We start from the raw sequence: 27,005 nt of genomic DNA, 5'->3' as shown, positions 1-27,005 counted from the left end.
AACATGATGTCCTCCAATCAAGCAAATACCAGCCATTATAATTAGCACCTAGTCTATCTCTTCACATTTGTGCGCTATGGGGATCAGGCTTGTTTTAGGAGGGTGTGCACGTCGTCTAATCCGCTGTGTGGGTAAGGGCAGCACTGAAGTGAACCAGACTGGCTCTTAGGTTGATAAACAATGATTCCACACTAGGAAAAATAAAATGAAAAACCACTACTGAATCCCAATCTAAAAAAAAATTAGAGAACAATCCTGCAAATACTTTACTTTTTTTTAATGATGAGCGAAATATTAGTCTAACATTCTCCTGCAAAGCCAGAACCTGCTCTGCAAACGAGAATCAATTAGACAGGTCTGCATTCAGGATGTGCCTGATTGTCATTCTCAATGCAGAGCGAGTATCTGCTGGGTGTACAGTATATGAATTCATTGCCTGACATTGAACAGGTTTTTCTCTGAAACAAGGGGAATGCTAAATATAATTAAGGAAATTAAATCAAAAGATAACAAACCCTATTATACCACTGCATCACAAGTAAAAACAATCTCTTAGGATTATTTTTACTGGAATAAATACTAACCAGTTTATAATTTGACCAACCTTTGTATTTGACAGACTCCTTACTGGAATTGTTCACATTGTCTTGAATAATTTCCCTTCACAAACTGTAATTATTTATATTAAATGTGAAGGATCATGTATCATGTCTAGACATATTTTCTTAAAGAGCTGTTCAAAAGAACTAAAGAAAAGCTTTTGGGAGAAAGAAATAATCAGTATTCCCAGTGTGCACGGGTAAAAGATAAAAGATAGAAAATTAATAAAAGATTAAATTAGAGCTTACAATAATAAATTCTAAATGTATTATTAAATAATAATATAACTAATGCTATAAAGTAAAATATATAAATTGAATTAGTGGGATTTAGGATTATGAACACAAGTTTTATATTAAATCTTATTAAATATTAATAATAATTTAAAATACTAAAATATAAATTTTGTTTTGTATACATTTATTTGAAAAATTCAAAGATTCTGAAAGTGTTGCTTCACTCTTGTCACAAGTCTCTTGTTTCCTTTATTTTTTCCAGGACACTCCGGTGGCTTATTTCGAAACCCGTGGTAATTGCAACACTTTTGTGGAGGTTTGGAAAGGTCCAGAAATTCCTATCCAAATGAAATACCTTAAAATTGAATTTCAAGAATCAACACTTACTTCTAAACTAGGTATGTATCCTGTAGTAAAGTATTATTGAACTGGAGGTTTGAAAAGAGATTTTGAAGAAAAGCAAAACTTTCAGCAAGTGATCCATTTTGTGATTGACAACAGGCAAAGGACATGATTTTGAAAGAGTAGATTTCACTGCCTGCTACGTTTATTAATTAAGCCCAAAGTATGAATGAATGATGAAGTTGCATAATTACAAATTTATCTTAAAAAAAGCGGTCGTATCGTGCACAGAAATGTGAAGATTGCCCAACCTTACACCACAAATACAGACATCATTGTAACAGAATCACCACATGAGCATGAAAGTAATCTCATCAAACATTGATGCAGAAAGACCTCATACAATTCCAGAGTTTAACAGGAATCCACTGAAACAGCAAATACGCATGTTAGCTACAAGCTACAAGGTTTTATTGTGTAGCAGAAAACAGAAAAAGAAAATCTCAATGAGTAGAACGACAGGCAAATAGTTTAATAACATATGTACTGACAGCACACAAAAACCCCTTTATTTAAACTCTGGTATGTATGTATTTTCACCTGTAAACAATACCAATGATAACATTTTGTATCTTGGAAAATGATATGAAGCTGTCACAGTTTCATAACAAATCTTGTGTTTAAAATATTATGTTTTAGCCCTGTGGCGCATTTATGATGTCTTTGCAAGAGTAAAACAGATGACTTGGAAAGTTGTGATTCAAAAATAGATACATACAGTCATATAAAATTTCAGTTTTAGAGAATGTAGACATACAGTAACTGGAAGAAAGAGGTGTATGGAACAAGTTCCTTAATCTCTTGCATTAAATATAGAGTGACAGAAACCTAGAACTAGTACCATACATACTGTTCAAGGCTTGGGTGTGAAACCAGACATCATGGATAACCAAATATACAAAGTATGTATTTTTGTCAGGTGCTGTATATTGGTTTACATTAGTGTTATACAGGAAGGTTCAATAATGTGTTGAATGTATGTCATCATTATTGTTGAGATACTAGGTGTACCTGTTAAAAGTTGTGATGGCCGTGCCTCCAATTCCCCTCCCTTAAGGTGCGCACAGTGGATATCCACTACGGCTTTCACACAGACTTGCACATTCACCTGTGCACAGGCTTAAATGAAGCCTTCCCACTGCACCATGGTTTGCTAGATTAGGAGAGAGGTGTAACAGTGCAATCACAGCTTTATTAAACCCTAAAAAAAGAACGTGAAAGATCCATTTTTATGGAAAGGGTTGAAATAATTCATAACTGTGGTTAAAAATGACTAATCCTCCAGCTCTCACCCACTGTATGTAGACTGAAATTACATTTTATAATGAAATAAAGTACAACTTCTCATTACTTTTCATGATTCATGATTTCATCTTTCAAGTGATAAGATGCTAAAAACATGACACCACTCAGGCAGAATATTTTTGCACTATGCGTCTGTCTTCTGCACCTTCTGATGCGACAAATTTCAGATGAAATATGTTCTGTTCCACCAAGAATGAAGCCAGACAGCCGATAGCTTCCCTGCACGTTACAGCCAAAATTGAACTGGGATTTGCTTCTGCTCAGTGGGATAAAAGCGATTTACCAGATCCAACAGGACATCCATCTTGTTTTCTTAATGGTTTCCAAAGGACATGCAGGACATCGATATAGTCTCAGGTGAGAGGTTTACAGCAAAGTGAGGTTACTTTGGTATGCATAAGGACCTTTCCAGGTTATTACAGAAGACTGTTTAATACACCATGTGAATCACGATTATTATATGTTGCTAAAATTGTGCATACTCTTTTTTAAGAGTGCTTTAACGCTGATCTGTAACAGTTTTGCCAGAACTGAACAGGTTTCAGGTTTTTAAATTCTGTAGCATGAAACTTCTCTGGTAATTAAAATGACTGTTTAGTTTGCCATCATTCTGTAATACAATGTTATCAAATACTCCTTCCTTTAAGGCATGAAAACGAAAAAAGATCTTACTTATAAGCTGTATAATAGAAAAATTTAAAAGCTTATCTGAATATATTACTTGGTATTAATGTTGTGCATAATCCCCAATTAAAAAAAATCTGCAGAACACTATAGAGTAGTATAAAATCCTAAATATTAAGATAAGCATTTTAAGACCGTGCTTGTATTTCTAAAGGTGCTTTTTAAAAAGTGGTGGTTTACACCACTAAATGCAACAAGGTGAATGGGATTTGTAATTTGTATCACCCCTATTCTAATGAATGAGTTTCTCAAATTCTCAAATCTCACTCACCGTGGGAGTGTCTGATACGGTTCAAACAGTAGTGTCAGGTCATCATAAACTGGTCACCTATAAAAAGCTTTTTAGTCAGAAATAAGGGAGCAAATTGCTAACTAGCAAGCTGAACAGAGAGCAGGCTTGATTTATTATAAAAACTATTCCCTGATTAGTGCATGTCTTAACCCTAGCTTTGAACAAAGGAAATAAATCTAAACAAGCGAGTTGATTCCATGCATCAATTAGCACTGGTGATGAAGAGCCCATTTTGAATGAATACCGGCAGACAAAGGGTTCCGCTGAGCTTGTCACACCCCCATACACCTGTCCAATAAGTGACTCTGAGAGACTGGGAGAGATGTTCTGCTGCTACAAAGCTGTGGGCCGTGGAATGAGTCCTTAGCTATCATCAGATCTTGCAAGTCTGGATGCTTAAGTTCTGTTAGAAAAGTTTAATTTGCTGTGTTGGAACTTGTGTAGAAATGGATTCCTAAAGTTTTTGCTTTTGCTTTATTTAATTGGAAACCATACAGGCATGCACTTAAAGTTTTTAAAGACCTTTCTTTAAATTAAAACTAAATACATTCAAATCTGTTGCCAGTTCAGGTAATTACTTTTTCTTTGACTGATATTATTTTTTGGGATTTATAATATTCAGCTTTAGTCTGACTTTTTATGAAAGCTTGCTTGGCTCAGATCAAGAGAAGCCAAAGTTTAACAACATTGCAAAAAAGTGTTCTAGAGACACTGTGATAATTAAATACAGTAAATCTGATGAAACTAGATTGTTTGAGATTATTTTTGAAATTGAAATCATATTGACTACAGATTTAAAGAATATTTTAATTTCACTTTCCTATTATAATAGCTTGAACTATGGTTATTATTTCCTATTAAATGATAGTTAAAATGATAAAATAATTAAATATTAATTTTTGTTATGGAAATGTATTCATGTTTTTAATGAATGATTTAAGTTGAAGTCCACAGTCAATACATAGGGATTCTATTCCCTTACTTAGGATAAAGTACAGTTTCCATGTTCCTGATTAAAGGTAACACGCTGCTACTGCAAAAGAAAATGAATATGATTAAAACTCAATATCAAAGAAGCATTTATGCTTTGCTTTTTCCATTATAGCCTGGGCTAACAAGCATGTCTGTTGCTAGAATCTCACAGTGTTCCTCAATGGCAGCTGAACAGCAAGGGGCTTCATTGATTTTACAGCGTATACAGTACCCCACCCCCCCACTCCCAAGAACAGCAGAAAAAACAAAAACATAACCAGTCATTTCAAGCCTGTTTCCCTGTAAGACTTAAATACATTTTGCATTCCATCTACATGAGCTTTAGAACAATAATAACATTTTTCATCTTGATTAAAACAGCAGTAAAGAAGAGTCACCCCGTCGTTAATCATTAGATCTCAATGTATTTCACAGACGGCAAGCCATGATTCCATTTCCCCTTTTCTCTTTGACCGTAGTTTGTCAAGGATCTCACACTTATCTCTATAATTCATGTGCTGCATCATGCAGGTGGCCTCCTTTTCCACAGTCTTGTGTTGGGAATTAGGTTATTACTACCCAGAAATGGTCAGTAGTGGTTTCCTCCTTCGTTTTTTTGTGTTAATAGATTTGTATGTTTGTTTAAAAAAATAATGTTTAATTTCTAAGTGGTTAACTGATATAACTGAGGTTAACTGATGGATAAGTGATCTCAAAACGGAGGTGCCCCTATTCAAGTCATTGTAATAATGCACAATATGCGGAATAATGCAATAATTTGGATTTCAATTGGTTTTGAGTCTGTCAGACCCACGTAACTAGCAAACGGTAGACGTCACATTTTAAGATGGATAGGTAGACTACTGGATGTTTTAGTGGAGATTAACAGATTCACCTTTCCTGCAATTGTACACGTGACATGTGGCAAAATAAATGCCTGGCTGAAAAAAAGTGTGAAAGCAAACGTACTGTACAAAATACTGTTCAGCGATAATACGGTGTCGGCATTAAAACCTTGCGGTTTCTCCTGTTTTTCATTAAATGAGGGTTTTGTAAATCCAACCTGTGGCCCTTCGGTCTGCAGTCACTCTCCCAGTGATGGCGGCAGGAGCAGAGAGGAGCTTTTCAGGGCTCAAGCTGATTAAAACATACCTGAGGTCGAAAATATTTGCAAATTGATTTATAGACCTTTTTTTATAACTTTCCCATTTGCCCAGCCTTACTGATCTCACTTCCCTTGTTATCGAGTGAACTTTGTTTGTTATTTCCTACTTATTTCATATTTATTTCTGCCTGCAATCTATTTCTACAAAGGTTTCAGTTATTTGTAAGTTATGATTTGCTAAAATATGGAAGTAACGGAGATCTATTCTTAATTTATTAAAAATGAGGGATCTAATTTACTGTATTGTAATTAATGCTCCTTTTTCAATGTTAAAATACATAATCTTTGTAAAGTGTATGCCTTGTGTTCTTGTTTATACATGATTATGTGTTCTTCAAAGCCGGTTAATACAAGGTTTCTAGTTATATAACTAGTTTATTTTATTGTTCTAAATAGTCGAAAAAACAAGTTGTGTTAGGAGCCGACAATAGGAGTGTCTGTGCAAAATATGATCTGGGGGAGACCCTTTCCAAGGTCTTCCAAGGCCCAAAAAGCTAGGCCAGCCTGTCACGATCGTAATCCCTCGATTAAGGGCGCTCCGGGTCTTTCACATTTTGCTGATTACATGCTCCTGCCCCCAATCCTGTCCCTCCTTATTTAAGCCTGATGCCCTCGCTATTCTGGGCTCAGCATTAGGAGATGGAGGCCCGGAAGCCCGCCTACCAGCGGGTCCAGGAGAGACCCGACGGCATCGGCTTCATCACAGCGTCCTGACCCTGCCGCTGCACTGTTTGGAGCAAATCGTTCTGGAGGCAAAGATCAAAATAAAAATCGTTGTCTCTTTTACATTCGCCACCGTGTACACAAAATGTGAGTGACAAGTTTTCTGAATGGAAGTCAGTCACTTGGTCAAACATGGCTCAAGTGCGGGAGAATTTTACAATGCCTCTCCAACATCTCAGTGACCGTAGTGTGGGGAAAAATATAGAACTTATATATAGAACTTTTAACGGGGAGCCCCTGTATTATACAGACAGTACTAAAAAACTTGAAATGGCTTGAAAGGTTAGGCCATCCTTTATTGTAACATGCTGGGATTCTCCATAACCTACTGCTGGCCCATATGTAAGGGATCATGTATTATGCTGAGCTGGTTTAAAGGCCCATTTCCTGTCCTTTAATTTTCTTCTTTTAATTTAAAACTTTAATTCCCCTGATGTTATTTGACAGGGCTTTACAGTGACCTACAGCTGTGGATTATGTGTGCACACACCATCAGGTTCACTCTCTGTGCATTGCTGTGATGTGCTCATACTGTACTTGTTTCTGCAAAACTACACATGCAGTACTTGGCCATGGCTCCCTTTTTAGTGCTGAACCCCATTCACTCCTTTTGGACAAGGCAAGGAGTGCACACACTTCAGGGTCCAGGAACGGGAACCACATTTTTCTTAATATACAGGAAACTGTTACTGAGCAGAGATTAGAACCAGCCCAATGTTTCAGACTTTCCATTCTTGATCTTAATCTAATGTTTTAAATCACTGACGGATCCTGTTTGGCCAATGGTCCAGACCTAAATTGTTTAGTCTTTTGACTATGTGACACAGCAAATATTGGTTGTGTAAAAGTTCCCGGTAGTATTTGATCCGACAATAAAAGTCTCTCCAAATAACCCTTGTGTTGTCTCAGCCGAGACTTTACCAATGTACAGTAACTGTCTGGGAGTAGACACTGTCTTGTTCTGTTTTCTTATATAGATTGAGAAATCAGCTCACTACAGGTGACTCCAATATCTCTGACAACCACATGCATAATGCACATTAATATATTTTGTTTGGTCTCGAGGTCTCTCAGATGTTTGATCTGAGCTCAACACTCTAGATTGCTCTCCTCCATCACATGATGTAATACTGTAGCTTTGCATGACCAACAGGAATAAAGAAACATCTGGGTGTCAGAAATGAACCAATAAAGTTTGTTGCATTAGTTCTCTTTCGCTACTCCCATAACAGGGAATGGATCAATAACTGTGCAACAGAAGTGATTCATATTATCAGTGAACATCAGGATTGTGCTTGACCTAATGGGAGTGAGGAACAATTGTTAAACCTTTATTGCTAAAAATTATATTCTGGAAATGTTTTGCAGAAGAGGAGAAAGCAGGCTTGTGTGAAAATCAAACCATGAATGAAGGTCCTGAAGAACAAGTCATGAAGGTACCGTGCTGTCAGGGTTATTGATAATCAATGTCCTATAGCTCCATAAAAAATCTTATTTATATCTCACTTTTCTGGTATTAAACATTTACTATCCATTTTTGCTTGTGCATAACTTCACATGTAAGGGTAGTATGTTTATGTGCAGAAAAACTACAACTACAGCTTTAAAAGCATGCCAAGTGACAAACAAGTTCCTCTCAATGAGATATCACAATCTTTACTGTGAACACACATCTTATTCTAACTGGAATCTTACCTCAGTGGCATCTTCTCATTCTTCTTGGGTTACGTCCTATAACAAAGGCTCTACTTTTCACTGAAAACTATACAGGCCGTTTGCTTCTAAATGTGTGAATTAAAATATATTCTAAAACACTGAGCTGTCAAAATGAATGCTAATTAATTTTTTGGTGTAACAGACATATACTAATAGTATAAACTGTAGAAGTAGACTCCCACTGCTCCCCTCAAAAACATGCCTCACTACACACTATGCAATAATGGTTAGATAGTCCCAGAAATACTGTCTATGGTGCATAAGACATCAAGTATTTTCATGTAGAATTCAAAACGTACTGTTGAAAATATAGTCAGTTATAATTGTGAAGTTTTATTTAGCAAATGACCAGGGGTGTTTTGCCTAAATTCCACTTTACACTTGCCCACTCTGACTTTCCTAAAACATTCCAATTGATATAATTGGTGAAGCAATGTATTACTTGTCCAGCTGATCTGCTGTATATTGGGACTGCTGGTGCAGACTGACTGCTGTGTGTCAGCTACCTAGTGTAGGTGGTGCTACTTTTCATGAGTGAATAAAGTGGATCTCCTCTTACAGTGACTTGCATAAGTATTCTGACTCTTGCAGGTTCCACATTTCGAACTCACTGTGCACCAACAATTTCCTCAGCTCTACTATGTAGCTTGCTATGGGTTGGTCTGACTGCCGTCTGCAGTGATGGAAAGGAAATTGCTGCACTATAGTGGACGGCGTTGGGTCATAATTTTTTCCGCAAGTACTCAATTAATTCTGCATTAGCCACTTCAGAATTAACTGAGGCTACAAGACAAATACCATAACGTGGGCAATAAACATGCAGAAGAGTGGGAATGGAAGTGCTCTTTCATTGATAAGAATGGCATAGGGTCACTGTCCTTGAGTTTGGTGCCTTAGACCACTCACGTATCCTGATAAGCAAGTTGCACTATCCTTTTTTTCTGTCAAAATAAACATCTCACAATAAGTACACATTCATGCAACGTCATGCAAATCTACTACATTACAACAGTTCTTAAAAAGGTTCATTGCCCTTTATCAAACTGAGCAAGTGGATGCTGGGGCTGGATTTGCACAATGAAAGACCTACCACTTGTTGTTGTCCATGCCTTTTCCCTGTGCTGGCTCTGAAACTGCAGTTGTTCAGTCTTCTGCTGGGGGCTCAAAAGATTGATTTCCTCTTTAGTTGCTGTTGAGAAACCCCATTTAGCAACATTATGCTTTATCTTCTCCTTCAGCTCTCTCAAGTTTCACTATCCTTACAAGAACTACACTCACCACCCAACAAGAAGAATACCGCTCTATTATGGTGCATTACAACAAATATTTGGGGATCACGACTAACAAAGGCCAGGCAGGTCAGGGTGGGAACCTGAGACCACAGACCAGGATGGGGAAACACAGGACAGCAACACTCGTACATTCACTGAACATGTACACAAACCCCTGTCCTTCCCCCCAAGTCCCAGGAGTTAACAGCTTCCCTGATAGTTCCCAGCTGTCCCAGACAGGTTCCCATCTATCCCAGCATGCTCTGCTGGGGCTGACATCAGCAGCCTCATTCCTCAGCACTGCCTGGTGAGGGCGCTACAATCTGTCGCTGCTCCACACACACTTAAAAGAATCGATTATTTTCAGGGCTCAAAACGTCATTTGCGTGAGAAAAAAAAAACAATCCAGCATCTCTGCATATGCTAGCCACAAACTTTCTTTGCTTGCCATAAACTCTTTCATATATCCAAAAGTCACCATTTTAATTGATGATTATGCCGTCAGCACAATCGGCTTCACGCGCGGAGCTCCAGCTGTATTTCTTTCCCTGCTCAGGCTCGTCCATGTAGAACGACTGGTTCTTCCCTCCGCCTTGTTGTTATATCTACCCACAATGTGGAGCCACTGAAGGATTATGCTGAATTCGAACTTAACTGAACAACGTACAGTTGCTCCCAACTGGTAACTAACTGAAAAACTAACTACTTCCCCTGGAGCCACTTAACATAAACCCCCCACACCCCCTGGCAGGGGAGGAGCGACTATTGCTCAGTTCCACAATACATCACACAAAAACTGCTTCAGGCCAGCACATTTTTTAATAGATACCCAAACCATCTTGCAGCTGTAACTGCTGTAATTCATGAGTCTGAATACTTATGCAATCAACATATTTTAGCTGTTTCTCTTTTGTTTTTGCTGACATTTACCATAAATCGGTCTGCTCACCTGTAGACTTGTAACAGGTGCAATAAACCCAAAGATTACAATAAAAAACATGTACTGTATTTATCTCTGAGCAGGTGAGTATGAATTGGTGTAAACCATGCAATTTGATAGTCTAAATACATTTTGAATTGAAAGTCCCCAAAGGGGCATAATGTACATGTACAATATTGTATTGAATACACAGCAGAAACACATCTATGAAGCTTTTGCTGTTTGTTTTTGCAAGGGTTATTTTTAATGCCTATAGCAGATGACCCCTGATATGGTACTGGCAGAACTAGCTTGCTATAAACTTGGAGTGAGCACTTTCATTCAGCCCACACAATAACTTAGCAGCTCCCGAATCAAGGGGAAACACTGTGCCAAATGTTAACTGTGATGCTCTTCCAGACAAAAGCAGACAAGGAAATATACTTTCCATCTGCTTTTCTTCCTGTGTACTGATGAGAGCAGGGAGCATGCGGGGGCTGAGAGTTGTAAAGTAACCCTATTATCCATTAGCTTCACCTCAAACTGACTCCATGACATCAGCTACACACTGACCCACTGTAATTACTAATGAATCAGGGTGACTCATCAGCGTGTGAACAGTAGTACAATTGGAACATGTGAGACTCATTCAAAAAAAAAAATACTGGGAGCATGGCCATGCTGTTTGACATTGTTCATGTTCCAACCACGGGGCCCAGCAGATGGGACAGAGTGTGACTGCCTCGGAAATTACACGGGGTCACATCTCGCTACTACAAGTACTGTACATACTTTGACTTTTTCCCTGGCATCAATAGCACTGACAATACATCCAGTAAAAGTATTCTATTTCCAGTTTAAATTTGGTTACTTTAGTGACATGATTCCATACACAAACAACAGAAGTGTAGATTGCTGCTGTGGATAGAGTTATAATAAGCTTATAATAGTGACATTACTACCTGTAAAGGGTTATTGTAGTGATGGCGGTCCCTGTAAATGGCTATTTTAATGACATCAATCTACAGTAGGTAAAGAGTTATTATAGTGACATCACTCCCTGTAAAGGGATATTGTAGTGATATCAGCCCATGTAAATCTATTTTATAATGAAATCAATCCGTGGACATGTAACTATAGTCATATCACTCACTTAAAGTGCTATTATAAGGACATTAATTCCTGTAGATGACTATTATACTGCCTTTAAAGGGTTATAATGTTGTAATAAAATCTCAGTCTAGTTCCCTGGCCTTTTGTTCGTCGGATAACGCGGTACTGAAGGTGATGAACAATTGAGTCACTTTCAAGAGAACAGCACAGTGCAGACTGGAGATTATTTACACAGTTCTGTCCTTCATTACAGAACCTCCTAGCATGTAACTACAGTTGTGTCAAAGAATATTATCTGGGAATTTATCTGGGATTTTTTTTTCATTTACTAACAGAAAACTACTTCTTCCTGAAAGGATCAGAGCCTACCCATCACAGGCACACCCTCACACAGATACACACAAACACACCAGCACACAGACACACACCCACACAGACCTGCACACAAGGAATGACTTGAAAACACCACCTAACCTAGGAAAAATCTCTTTGGAAGAAGCTAGACCACTCAAAGAAAATACACAAATGCAGGGAGAACAGGCAAACTTTACACAGAATAACCTATTTATAAATTGGATAAAACTGAAATTAACAGAAAATTGGGTCTTCCTAAAGTAAATTTTGTAATATTAGAAATGGTTAATACCTTGATTTGGCATAACTAAACATTCTAAACTGCTTTAGTATGTACATTCACATACAAAGGTTTTAACATGTTATTTATGGTTTCCATTATCTAGGATTACCGACTGAACTTTGTGCAGAGCCTATGGTGTCTTAAGACAGTACATAATTCAGCTGTAAACATTTAAATGCAGATTTTCTTTTCTTCAAAGGTGTTTAACTGCTCATGTCTGCAAGATATCGATGGTGATTTGAATCTCAGTGATGCTCCGAACCTCACTGATGAAGAGGAAGGAGAACAGGATAAACAGAAGTATGCATGATCACCTACTGAGATACAGTGGTAGTAGTTACTAACTGTTAACCTGAGTGAGAGAGTATCAGGAGCTACTGTACATGCACATGCTGCATTGTCACAGGCTGGTTGCTTGGAAAATGAGGGGAAATGTTTCAAGAAATGCAAATCACCGGTAAGAGTTTCAGCAGCTGCAAAATGGGGGAGAATTTATCGAACAAGTGGTGAAAACGAACACACAGAAAAGAAGAAGAAGCATATCACTTTCATAATTATGGCTTATAAACATTGTGTTTCTCTTCCCCTCTCACTCTTTCCCTCCCTCGTTGTCTCCATCCCTCCTTCTCCCTCTCTCTCTCATTCCAACTTCACAGCTAACCAGGCTGGTTTGACCAATGGCCTGTAGGCTAAGGCTGAGGAATCTATTCATGACAAGACTCACACCAACACTGTATGCAGTGCACACAACTGAAAACAGAAATAATCATAAGAACGTATTTCAAAATGAATTTACAGTCCGTAACTACAGTATAAACCCTTAATTACATATTCTTTTGACAAAGAATAATCAGTACTTTTGACAATCTGCTAACAGTGCGTAGCTATGCACAAACTGTACATTCTAACAGCTCACAGGTCAAAGCTAATAGCAGTATACCGTATAGCTCTCAAATATTGTTATCATTAAGGTCTGTATACTACTATAATAATAATAAAAAAACTTAGCTGAAGTAATTGTAATATTTCGGACTTATCCTTCTTTCTACTGTGTAATCGGTGGTGTAGAGTGTGTGGGTGGAGCCATGACTTGACACACACTCGGGAAATGACTCTCAGCTCTCAAGAGCCAGAGTCATGCCACAGCTGCAACTGATGCTTGAACGCTGTTGGAGACAGTTTCATCTTAGACTAAAACTCTTCCACTCTTTCTCTTGAACCCTCCCCCCCCCCCACTTCCTTCAAACTGTGCATCAAACTGAGCATCGGACTCTGTGATCCAAATCAAGGGCTGTAGTCCCTATGGTTGCAACCAGGATTCAATTCATGTCTTTTCAGACACCTATCGTCCGCAGATCCGCACAGCCTACACAAGCAGCACACAGGGTAGGACCCCTTTCATCACGCATTAGAACATACCCTCACTAATAAAGAACATCCACTAATTTCAGTTTAGTTTAGTTCAGTTTCCATGTGTGAGTTGCCAAATTACTTTCTGTAGGAAAATCAGCAGCTTGATGCTTTCATCTTGTGTGTAGGAAGAGTCTGTAAAATAGTATATGCTACTGTATAAGAACATCCAAAATATTCCACCATCACATCAGTCTTTAATTTCCTCCTTAGCAAACATTACAAAAATGTTTTTTTCAACATGGCAAAACAATTTTATTTTTTTTCATAAAGTTCAAATACCATTAGATAATACCATTAGCTTGTTTTGATAATCCTAAAATGGAAATAACACAGCACTCTGGATGGAGTATTTTGTAACAATCTCTTTTTAATAACAATGTCTCATTACCATGTCATATTATCATAGACAGTAATCTTGTCCAGCATCTTAGATTTGGTCTAAAAGACACAGGCACGAGGACAGTAAACTTTCAGGAAGTTCAAACGGATTGACGAAGAAAACCATAAAAAATTGGAAACTGGTATAAATGCAAGGATTAACTTACAGGTGTTATATGAAAAGATAAAGCTTTGCATAAAAGCGTCAGCCAAATACAGTACATTCATAGAAATAGAATTTTTGCATATACTGTAAAATAGATGTGAAATCTATTATGTTTTGTTAAAATGGCTTGTTATAATAGAAGACACTGGGTTTATGTGATACTCTCAAAATTCAGGATTGCATATATTCATTCATGTTGTCATTACAGTGTAAAAAGACATGACTCTCAGAAAGTGTTTATTGTTGGCTGCCAAATCCTGTGATTGTTTTGGCTTTAAAAGCAAACTGCTTACATTTCCAAGCTCTGCTGTAACCACAGCTGGTGCACCTGCTCTTGAGAGGACAGCAGGAGATACATTTTCTCCTCATTTGTCTCCCATGCTTGCTGTGCCACACAGAAACATTACCAAAAAAGAAATGACAGCTGTAGGTTTGATGGAAAGGAAAACCAGACAGAGAAAAAAAATATCCAAGGAGGGAGATGCTCAATTAACTTGGAAAACAGCACAAGACAAGGTAAGAGTAAAAAATAATTAAGCCTTTTTGTTTGAAAGTTACTCTGGTTTCTATTAGGAAATCATCTTTTTATTAGGCTAAGTAAACCTGAGTAAATCCAATTAAAATGATGCAGGAGTTAATGTCAATTTCTACAATACCCTTTGTACAAGGTCGCACTATAGTTGTTGATACGGATTATGTCTGCACACACACAAAATACTATCTATGAGCATAAGAAACATGATACTAATGGACAATATACTGTGAAGCCCCATCTAACCCAGTTTGCAGCTCATTGATCAGAGGATCTGATTGAGCTGTGGTTTGAAAGTAGCCAGTGTATTGGGTTCAACAACATGGCTGGGTAGCTTGTAACACATTCCCCTAACCCTTTGTGCTAACAAGTGCCTGCTGTTTTCATTTTCAAAATGCACTGCCACATAGTTTCCACATGTGCCCTCTGGTTTGTATTTCCCTGTGTGTTCTGGAGATGTCCATGAGCTTGACTTTTTTAGTGCCTTTGCGGATTTTGAATACTTGTATCAAGACCCCTCAGAGTCTTCTGTTCAAGTCTAAAAGGTTCAGTACCTTCTGTCTGTCAGGGTGGAACACTGAGAACAACATTCCCGGTTCATATCTTGAGCCCGGAATGTATCTGGTCAGACTTCCCTGGACTGAATCCAAAGAAGCAATATCTTAAGCATTTTGTGAGTAACTTATGTACAATTTTAAATGGGAGTTCATTTCACAGGCTGGAAACATCAAAATAGAAGGCACAACTCCATAGTGTTGGGCAATCAATGCAGGCCAGAGTCTGATGGATGAAATTACACTGTATGTAGGTTTATAGGTGTAACAAACAGTTCTTTCCGGACCCTATGCAGACGACACAATCCAGAATCGCGAGGAAACACAAGGAAAAAGATCATGCAGGAATACGGGGATGAAAACAGGGGGGCGTGTCCAAAGTGCACGGGGGAGGTGTGGCCGAGGCAAACAATCCAAAAGTAATCCAGAGAGGGAATCCAAAAACATGAATAAGTCCATAGGCAGGTGATCCATCCAAACTAGGAATTAAAACCATGAACCGGGTCGGAACTGGCGGACAGGGAATGGGACCAGGCGCTTCCAGATCCCGGACTCGCACGACACGGAAATCAGATGCAGAGCCAGGATGAACGTCAGCCCCAGGCGTTTAAGGTGGACTGGGAACAGGGGTCAGGTGCACAGAATTAAATCCAAAGTGAAAGGGCCGGAGCGCCCTTAAGGAGGAGGGACTGCAATCGTGACAATAGGAGATTAACAAGTTCAAGCTGTTCAAGCCCTTATAGGTGAGCAGCAGTTTTTTTTGTACGTTTCTTATGTTCAGATGAATATTTTACACAGGGATCCAGTATAAGAAAATTAGGACAGATGATATATGCTCATGCATTTTAATTTTGATTAAAATCTAAATTTGACATGAGCCTGAGCCAACAAAAATTTTAGAACATATCTGGATGCTCCCAAAAGCAACAATAATCAACCCTGGGAAAGAAAATGCATGCTTGAAAAATGTTATATTTCAAGATTAAATATATATTTCAGCACATTACAGACAACATGACCTTAAAATGCAAGGCTCAAGCTAAAATGACCCCAAGATTCCACCTGAAGATCTGTACTGATTCCAGAAGCAATCAGTTCCCTAATGGTCACCTCTGTTTTCATCACTCTATCTTGAGTGTTTGCAAACCTGGATCGGCACAGGCATTTAAGCTTGTTGTAGTCTCTCTGAGAGATTATGTAAGAACGCAGTCATTAGCCATTATCATTTTAGTCAGCTTCTGAATTTTTCTTTGACTTAGTTTTTTCCCCCAGTCTAATTGAAGAAAAATGAATTCTCCTTTGATATCTACTTCTTCCTAAATGCAAACATCCCTGGTTTCATTATATAAAACACTGTTATAATTGGTCATCTGTCTATCCACCCACCCACCATCACACATTTTTCAGTTGAACAAAAATTAAATTACTTACTGTACAAGCCATAAACAAAGAACAAAACCATGTGTGAATATCTGAATAGCCATGTTTATGTTCTGTTTTACAGATCAACAAGTTCTTTGGCTATCAGCCCCTTGGAGGAGACCTCAGCTTCAGGTACGCAGTTACCTGAATGTTATGACTCCAGGTGTCTAGGGGTAAATTTGGACGGGTTTGGATGCAGGGGTTTCTGGTGAGGGACTTAGGTAGCGTGACAACAAAAGTTTGGGTGCAAAAGTGATTTATTTTTAAAAAGTGAATAAGTGACTGGCATGTATACAGGACACAATAACACAGGGAAAGGGAACTTGAGCGGTACCAAAGGAGAGAAAATAAGAAAACCAAATGGATCTAGCTAATACAGTGAAGTCTAACTAACCTCTTCGGCGTCTTCACACGCCCTAACTTCCCTACACTGAACTAACCAGAACCAAAATACACGAGTGGCACACGCCACCTAACCTAGTGTGTCTAGACTGAAAACAAACCTACGTGTGCACAATGTCGCCCGATGACCTTACCTATACCTTTCCCCTGGTGTACAACACAGTTAACAGTAAGTTCACAGTTAACAATAACACAACACGAGTGAACTAATTGCACGATTAGGGGAAAACGGGTAATACCGAAGAAAATACGTGAGCAAGGAATAGGGTAACAAATGAGCACAAGCAAGGTAAAAAGGAAAGTAACAGGTGCTTAAAGGTGCAAGGTAATAACAAAACACAGGTAATCAAAACCAACAAACAAACGAAGCAGAAGCGAACAAAGAACAAACACGAACACTAGCGAGCAAATCCGATCATGAGCCGAAGCTAACCGAAGTTGAGCTGAAAGCTCTCGAGGTCGGAACTTCTTCGGTATTTAAACTGTAGATCTAGTTGCTGACTGGACGGGGGTTAATTGATGATGATGTCACAACAGCAATGATGATGTAGTATTTGACCAATGTGTGTGTGTGGGGGGGGGTACCTGAATACAGGAAGCCGAGAAAAAACAAAAACATGCATGGGGACGTAACAGTACTATTGTACTATTGTGCCCGGGTAAGGGAAATAGCCGGGGAAAATCAGACTGGCCTTCTTAATAATTTATGGGGTTCTGAGGGGTGACTAATGAAGACATTATGCCTGGCCAAACAGGATCAGCCAGTTGAGTTAAGGATAAAAAGAGTAAATGGTTGTGTTGTGGTGATGTGTGAAGATACTGAGAGATTGGGTGACACAAAGTGAGTCAGGAGAATAATTAGAGTCAGTGCCTAATTGGATGAGTGCACCGTGATTGGTGAAGACACAGAGATGAGGAAAGATGTGAATGAGTGAATGAGTAAAACCCTGAAAAAAGAACAATATGAAATAGAAGACTATGGACCAAAGAAAGTTTTTGCATTGTTACAATTCAGAGTTGATGCTATTTCCTCAATGGACAGCATGGCCAGTCCACACTGTCCACGTTTTTTTAATATAATCAAGAAGTCTTTGCTTCCCTTAAGTCACTGTGGCTGGAATTGTCATTATACTGTAATTCTGCATATACAGTAGCTTTACTTAGTGCATTGTACTGTACGTAGATGTTATATAACACATACAGTATCAAAGTCAAATGCAAGTACTTTTTCTCCTTGTTTCTTAACAGTGTGCACTCATTCATTGTCTTCATTGCAAGAAATCTTTTTTTTTAGTTCTGAACATTAAATTGAGTTTATCAGTGGGTGATCAGTGAGATTGAAATCTTTCCATTAGATCCTTCCAGTCTAGCAAGGAAAGTATTAGTGCAATTCTAAAGGTTTAATGAATGGTAAAAACATTTCATAAAACCTTATGCAAGTAGCTTGTCTGTTCCCACCTGATGTAGGCTTTAGAATTCTGCACATTCACAATATTATTGCAAAATGCTGGAGACTTCACTTCCCAGGCGGTTGATACTTCTGAACAAAGTTGATTGAGGTAATTTTAAACTCCTGTGAGTGGGTGCCACATAGTATTGCATTTAGCTATTGAATTTTCCCAGTTCATTTCCCCATAGAGGTGGCTAGGATCAGAATAATTAAAAACTGGAAACAAATATGCTAAAAAGCACAATGAATAGAGTGTTTATCTTTTTAGTTTAAATACGTTTTAAAACATGAAGGCCTACTGTTTGTTTTCATTACATTTTCAAAATACTCACAGAAGACCAGATGGCAGTTTGAGTGACCTTAAATGAAACTGACTAGTATTTTCTAATTGTAAAATAATTTGCTGTGTACTCAAGGCTCAATAAACTCTTTGAAGTTGATTTTGTTGTTTGTGATTGTGAAGGTCATTGGAGGAGATGAAAAGTTTGGAAGGAAAAACAATCTGGAGGGAATCTGCGAAGGACACATGCTGTGGTGCAGTGGTGAGTTGAGAACAGTAGAAGTAAGTCTAGAGATTATAACACAGTCTTCAAAGAGAAAAATATGCAACTGAAGTGCTTAAGCACAATGCTAAATGGCAAAAGGAGCTGTCACAGTTGCAACGGCTTTCCAGAACAAAGAGAGAGTACTACACAAATCTTACTACTAGAGGCTACTTATCGTAAAGAACTGTATATTAATAAATCCTCACGCAAAGCAGAATTTTGTAAGGGTACATGACAATGCCAGCTCTTAAATTATGTGTGTGTCACCTTATATTTTAGCATTGTAGTTGTCCTGCCTTTACGTTGATTCTCGACAGGACCTGTGGTCGTATATTGATCCCATCTGGAAAAACTGAGTAGACTCCTTTCACCTTATTCCCTGGTTTCTTCTCCCAAACACACATTCTGAGTCACTCTGTCGATTCACTGTAAACTAGGCGGTGCAATACTCATTCTGAATCTCTCTACAATACCCATCTCTCTCTCCTCACTTTCTCTGTAGCATCCTTTTCACTTCACCACCATTTATCTTACAGTCAGACCTCTAAGTACGAAAGACTCATTTATCCCAGCTGTGCCTCATTCTGCAGCTTTCCTCAAATAACAGGCGGCCACCTTGGCTGATGGCCACATCACTGGTCTTGAATTTTGAGCCAAGATGGTGTCTTCCTAACAGAGAATATCACAGGGTATGAAATCAAACAATGCATTTATCTGAATTAGCTAGTTGAAAGTGCTAAGCATCCATTAGTATGATCTACAGGATTTACATAAAGGGAGCAGCAGCTGCCCAAGTCATTGTGCTCTTTTCTTCTTGAACAGTAAATGTTCCCTATTCTAGGGAAAGAATAGGATTATGAGGACAAAAAGTAACCCCAAATGAATGTATTTCCAGAAAAGTATCTGATTTTACCACATTTTATGGTAAAGCTTTTTTAATGAAAACAAGCGTGGAGGTGCTTTTATGCACCTGATGTTACTGCTATTTTTTCCAATAACACACCACCCACCTGAACTTCTTGGATCTCGTACACGATTCTGTAGGTAATGACATTGGTTTTATCACTAAAAAAAACTATTATAACAGTTCTAAAGCTCATTAACTCACAGGAAAAGAAAAATGTCTTTCCACTTTGGAGATTTAACTATCAAGATCTTGTTCAGTGTAATATTCCACAGTCACAATTACTTGAGCCCCTTGGAGGGGAGTTCAGCTGAGTTATTGTAGCAGAATAACAAGAGTGTGTTTTTACATGAAAAAAGCCATCTGCCGATGAACTCCTAATACATTAAAAGCTTTAGAAGTACCCCTAATTAATTGCACTCTCTTCAAATCTTAATTACTAATTTCTTGACATTTGAGTTCTAAATACAAATTTGGTTATGGGAATCGGATCAACTGTGATTCTCAAGCAAGATACAGCTTAAGAATGTGACCTTTGTTGTTGAGGTACTGTAATTACTGCACATGAAAAAAAAAAGTTTAATTATTTAATTTAGGCAAGCATCATAAGGAAGAAAGAAATCTTGAGCATGTTTTATTTTTTTCAAACTGTGGTGTTTTTTTCCATGTGATAAATAAAATAGGAATTGTATGCAGTTCCATTCGGTCATCTACACTATCAGAACTTTCTCGGGAGTAGAATGGACTGCACAATTCCAGCTGGGAGGATTGCTTGATTTCTTCACTTAAGATTCCCATTTAAATTGCAACAAGAGCTTTCTGCTTCTTGGAAGTGAATGCATTCCGATTACAAAAATGTAACAAATACAGACACTCTTTACTGCATTTAAAAACATTGTATTTAAATGTAATCAATAAAGATTCTAGCATTTTTGTAGATGATATCGTCGGAAAATGACAAGTATTCTAACAGCAGTGCTGATGCTCACGTAGTGACTCCTCGGCTCATCTCATAATTTGAAGGAAGGTTGCTGGTAAAGCTCTGTGGAATTCGCATCCATGAAATCTAGATTCTCTGCAAATGAAATTCATCATTGACCTTTTGCCGAAGTGTATAATTAATAACAGCTTGGAACTTGGTGTTTAGATGCACTTGATTTCACAGGTTATGATGCAAACTAGATAAGTATTAGCATACTGAAGAATTCATAAAATTAAATGGGACGTCTTAATGAATTTTAAATGTGTATTCCAAGATTAAGTGTCACATATTTTTAAATTACTTTTATAAGTAATAATATTTACTTGCTTATGTATGCGAAAATATACTGCTCTTTTGAACAGGAGTGCTGCTTTGATATTATCATACAGATTCTAACATCAATAGGACTTTAAGTCAATAAGGATAAATTATAAACTAATAAAACTTGTTTTAATTGGCATTCTCATTGCTATTCATGTTATTTAACATAATGACCTTAATTATATATTGCAAAGGAACAAGTAATAGGTTTATTCCATGCTGAAAAGAAAAGAGAGAAAACATAATGTTTCGGCCATGGAGCATTCTTCAGGTGTGGAAACGTTGTGTTTTCAGGCCGAAACATTGTGTTTTCTTTCTTCTCTTTTCAGCATGGAATAAACCTATCACTTGTTCCTTTGCAGCTGACGCAGCTCCCACCTGAATAATATATTGCTGAAAATGGCTGATATTGTGTACAATTTTGGTCACCAAATTGTAGATAAGATACTTCTCTGGAATGAGAGCAGACAAGATCCACCAGATCAGGTCCAGGGCTTAAGAGAATGCCCTTCCTTTGACAGGCCAAAGGAACTGAAGCTTTGTAGCCTTGAACACAGAATACTTCAGCTAGAACCTGATACATGTATTCAAAATCCACAAAGCCATTGACAGAGTCAACCCAGCGGGTTTCTTTAGAAACAGGGAACCACAATCTAGAGAACACGGGTGGAAGCTACATAAATGTGTGATCAAAACTGAGAGCAAGAAGCTCATCTTTACCTGAGGGGTTGTGGGAGTGCGAGACAAGCTGCCTGGCCTTGTAATTGAACCGGATACCCTGACACCCTTCAAGAAACAGCTAGCAAGATCCTTGGATCACAAAGCTACTTAGTACCAGTTAGATGGGCCAAATGGTCTCCTCTTTATTGGAACCTTTCCTTTGTTTTAATCCTATGTAGGGCATGGCGGACAAGCACGGCAAACATGTTACTTCACAGGAACATGTAAAGGTCTATTCCATGCTGAAAAGAGAAGAAAAGAAACACAGCGTTTCGGCAGTGGAGCCTTCTTCGGATCTTCTTTTGATTGCACACCTGAAGAAGGCTCCACAGCTGAAACATTGTGTTTCCTTTGTTCTCTTTTCAGTATTGAATAGACCTTTACTTGTTCCTTTGCAGCCTATGCAGCTCCCTACTTGAACTACTTACAGTATGTTATTTCACATGTGCAGCTGTGTAACATGTGAACCGTAGTGTCATGTAATATCAAAACAGAATTCCAGTTCGTGGTCTATTTTGACATATGTATGCAGATAAACCTGTGTGTAGATTGCAAAGTCATTTAAATAATAGATAAGACATTTAAGCAAGTGAAGTAACCTGCTGAAGGCTACATGGGCATTAGACCTTTCCAGTTATTAAAATAAAGCCTTTATCCACTACTGCCCTTAATTCACACAGTTGAACCATGCTAACAGTCTACCAACGTTAAAGCATGTTGCTGCCTAACAGGAAGCATGAGGAAATGTAATTCTAAAGCTACTTGAATGTTAGATTTTGATAGGGCAGAAGCTCTATGAAGATAAATTCCATTTTACTCTTGAACATGCTGGCTTAGTTAAAGTTTCTGTTTGTCTCAAAGGGTGACCTGCACTCTGAGGTGGCTATTACGCAAAGCCAGGATAGTGCCCACATGTCACTGGTGAATAAAGTAAGTTCCCTTATCTATATAAATTGCTATAGGGATGAAGTGCTATAAGAATACAAGGAATTATTGCTGTGCTCAAGGCAGGTACAAAATGAAGCACATGATGACAAATTACTCCTCTATATCTAGAAGGATTTGCACGTACAGTCACATATCCTACCCTCCAAATATAAAGGCCACTCTTATCCTCCAGCTGGGATTTGTCCTACAATTCAACAAATTTTGATTGCATATTATGGGATAATTATATAAACAAGGCCTTTTTAAAAGGGTTCTGAAAGCTATATTATATTTTTGATTAATACATTTGCTCTATACAGATAGGAAAAATAATTAGGACATTTCACATGCTGCAGAACAATATCTAGAAAGTACACAGAAGATAAGAGGAAGAGTTCTGCCTCTAAACAATGGTATTAGCAAATAAGTTTATTACATTTCTGGCTTAAGGCATAAGCTGATTAAATAGTGTTGGCATGGGAATGAAATAAAACATGAATCAAATGAATAGGTTTTCTATGAAAATGTCATTTGTGTCTATTTTAAATGAAAATATACAAGAATATATTATTGATTTTTATGCAAATACCCTTTGCAACAGAAAATAATATTTACAATCTTTTTCAGACATCTTTAATATAAATTTTAGGACAACTATAGCCAACTTTGCAATTACAGTATAGCGGCACATACTGTAATTTCAACATTGTTTCAAACACGTCATCACTGCAGAGTGTAATTTAGATCTTTAATATTTTATTTTTGGGATAAAATGGGTGTGGAAGGAGAACATGAAAAAGATACTGTAAAAATGTGTAGGGCATGTGTTGAAACCGAGGCTAAAGAAATGTAAATCATGGCAAGAAATATCAGGGGAAGTAAAGGAACGCAGAACTCAGAATGAATGGAGAGATTTAGAAACAAGCTGATGGATCATTGGGAGCAAATGAAAGGCTTGAACCTGGTTTAATTCTGACATCTGGAGCAGGATTCCTTTAACCCTTGTGAAAAGTTGCAGAGGGAAAGGTCAGTGTTATCCTTGCTGGGGGAAGTAGAATGGGAAACTGTGATCTTGGAGAGATCTTTGATGTTCCCTGAATCAATCAGCCAGCCATTTTCTTGTTTCCCAGTGCAAATGGCAGAGCTCTTTCTGCAAGCTTACAAAACATGAGCTTTCAGGACAAGCATAACGCCCATTGCATTATTTTGGGCAGACCAGAAGGATGTTGTAATAAAATGACGAGTAATTTTCAGAAATTCAAGTATTTTATGGTCTCTTTATTGCTTTTAATATGTTGAAACTCCAGTTTATGGGCCTACATACTGTATTGCAGTTCCAATCCAGATGTTTCTTCTGTTACTTTTTTCAACAGAATCCACCTCTAAACACAGGGCAGAATCCTGTGTTCCCGAGGACGTCAACAGAGATGTCACGGCCTTGCAAATCTTTATCCACTTTTGGAAATAGTATCATTCACCCTCACAAAGACCACATATGTCTAAATGTTCCTCAAAAGCACAGGCATTTGTTTTCTTCGGGAGAGATAACTGAGAAGGAAACATGCTTCACAAATGCTCATAGTCAGCTTTCACCAGCCAAACCAGGGAAACTTTGTCTCCTACCAGGAGAAGCAAATTATCTCAGCATCCTTCTGTCCTTGCCAGGTGCTTACGATGCTCCTTCATAAAATACTGTAAATGTACTTTGAACATGAGAGATAAGATAAGATCTCTTTATTGGCCATATACAATTTCTTGTATTAGGAATTTGTCTTTTTTTGCATACCCCAACTTACTTTCCATGAGACACACAGACAAGGAGAGAAGCTACAGTATGTAATTAGACTTTTGTGTCAATTCTTCAATTTATATGCAGGAATAGTGTAACAAGGATATGGTAAAGCACCAATGAAAAACTACAATTATACAAAGGCACAGTGACACCATCACTGTAACCCCTGGCTTCTGAATAGGTGTGTGTTACAGTAAACATGCTTTACTAGAGAACCATAAAACCTTGAAGACCCTTGGGTTTATCTTCACATTTTTTATGCTTCAAAAAGCTCAAACCATTGGTACTCGTTGACTGAAACCAAATGATCTATTTGATAAGCAGAGACGTCTGCCTCCTCTGTGTTTTGGTGCGAATGGCTTTTGTTGTGGCATCAAAGTCTCAAAGTGCTCTGAGTCACGTGGCAGAGGGAAATCCAATCAGTCTGCTTTAAGCAGCACAGTTAGCAGGCATAGAATTGGCTCATCTGGATAAACAGTATTTTGACAATGGACATCTGCTCCAGCTTTAATGTTAGAACCTCTGTTACAAAAAGCTATTCAAAGATCTGCCTACTGGAGGATTAAGGCTGGCTCAGAGATGCAGAATGATTGACATCAGCAGCTGTTGCTTCCTCACCCCTTGAATGGCATTTACTATATTTGGTTTCTGCCTTTAGTTAGTTAGTTTATACTACAGTATAATTAGTAATCATCAAATTGGAAAAAACATGGAGAATGTTGCAGGGTCAAGCAGCACTGAAGTCATCTGAGATTGAAGAGTGTACATTCCAATAACTGTAATTATTCAGCAAATAATGAGAGTATTCTGTGTTCTGCTTCAAAAAGCCTTGGCCCATTAAATGGAAATTTAGAAGCAGATGGTGTCATGATTCTAGTCCCTCCCCCTTAAGGGTGCTCTGGCTCGTTTACTTTTGAGTTGATTTTGTGCACCTGCTCCCCGTTCCTACCTCCCTGTAAGAGCCAGACGCTCACTCTGTTCCGGGCTCTGACTTGGTGTCCTGAACCAGCCGAGTCTGGGATCTGGAGCGCTTGGTTCCGTTTCCCCTTTTTCCCCCCGACCCTTCTCAGGATCCCGCTCCGGTTTTTAACTTGGTCATGTCTGTCTACAACCCCTCGCCGGATTCCACTCCGGCTTTTAACTTTGTTTTGTTCGTCTTGGATTTATCACCCGGCACTGGACTTCCCTTTGGACTCCGTTTTGGACTGTTCGCCTGGACCACGCCCCCCAGAGCACCTTCATCACGCCCACCGGGTTCCTCTACTAGCCCAGTTCCCCATCTCCTCCCTGTGTGTGTTCACTCCCTTCCGGATTGTGTCGTCTGCATAGGGTCCTGAAAGACGCTGCGTAACAGATTGTGGTGTGAAAAACGTCTTGTTCTACACAGGTCAACTCTATTTTTCTATTGCACAGCTACAACGTGAGCACATTCCCTGTTAGACAGGCCACCCACCTTGCTAACATGTGACATGTTACATAACATCTTTTCTGGAGTGTGAAAATAATAACAACAATAATAATGAAGGCAATCTTTACAATGGATTAACAAACTCAAACTTAAAAGCTTCACCGCGATCTCGACGGTAAACTAGACTAGGACTTTGACACAGGTTGTAATATTGCCAGGTCCGAAAACAGAAAACAGAGAAGTTCTGTTCTGTTGTGGATTTTCATGTGCTGGAGCCGACACAGCAAGCACAGGGTGCAAGGCAGGATGACAGGACATGTGTTAACACACACATGCACATACACAAAGGTATTTGTCATTCCTTTAATATGAGAAACATTTGTTATTAATTTGTTATTTTTGCATTAGTGGCCACAGTTGTTGCTTCAGCCAGTGTGACCCCAGTAAATATCCAAATCGTCCTCAAGAGCAAAACAAAGTTAAAAAGACATGGAAACAGAAAAAGAAACAGAAAATGTCTTCTTTATACATCGGATTGTACAGAACAATCTACCCAAGCAAGAAGGCAGATTCTCTGGATCCTTCAAGAAAACTGCTAGATAACATTTTTGGTTTAATTACTTGCAAACAAATAAGCAAGATGGCCTAGTACATTAAGAAGCACTATAAATATTTTTTACTTAGTACCTAATTTACTACGGATTTGAAATTAATATGAGTAATATATTTTAAACCTCAGTGTGATGATGATCACTTTTTACTTGAGAAAGAGAGTTTAGATGATCCAACTAGTAACTTGCTTGCAACTAGTCTTGCATCACAATATCTTTAAGCGTAAAGACAGAAAATTAGTGCTTGTAAAATGGCTGCATTTACAATAATTAAGCCAATCTTCAAAAGTCTTTGTGATGAAAATTGCATTACATTTTTGTAGTATCATTGTAGCACTTCGACATATAGAAAGAAATGAATGCTTATAGAGATTTACCCATAAATTTACTTAAAATAGGATTTACAAAGTAAAAAAGAGACTGATAATTATCACTGGTACTGT

The 27,005-nt window shown here is 38.2% G+C and overlaps 1 long non-coding RNA gene across 1 annotated transcript; it reads left to right on the top strand.

Annotated features, from left to right (window-relative positions):
• Positions 1–1,113: 1,113 nt before the first annotated feature.
• LOC107077947 (uncharacterized) lies at positions 1,114–26,641 on the top strand. The gene is made up of 8 exons (XR_011190011.1): positions 1,114–1,234; positions 7,748–7,815; positions 12,235–12,335; positions 14,391–14,508; positions 16,583–16,632; positions 18,816–18,894; positions 22,686–22,754; positions 24,125–26,641. It is a non-coding gene; the product is annotated as an uncharacterized lncRNA (long non-coding RNA).
• Positions 26,642–27,005: the final 364 nt, after the last annotated feature.

The sequence above is a fragment of the Lepisosteus oculatus genome, chromosome 7 (assembly GCF_040954835.1).
Source record: "Lepisosteus oculatus isolate fLepOcu1 chromosome 7, fLepOcu1.hap2, whole genome shotgun sequence".
NCBI lineage: Eukaryota > Metazoa > Chordata > Actinopteri > Semionotiformes > Lepisosteidae > Lepisosteus > Lepisosteus oculatus.
Note: the sequence above shows the minus strand (reverse complement) of the source record. Positions and strands in the feature narration are given on the sequence as shown.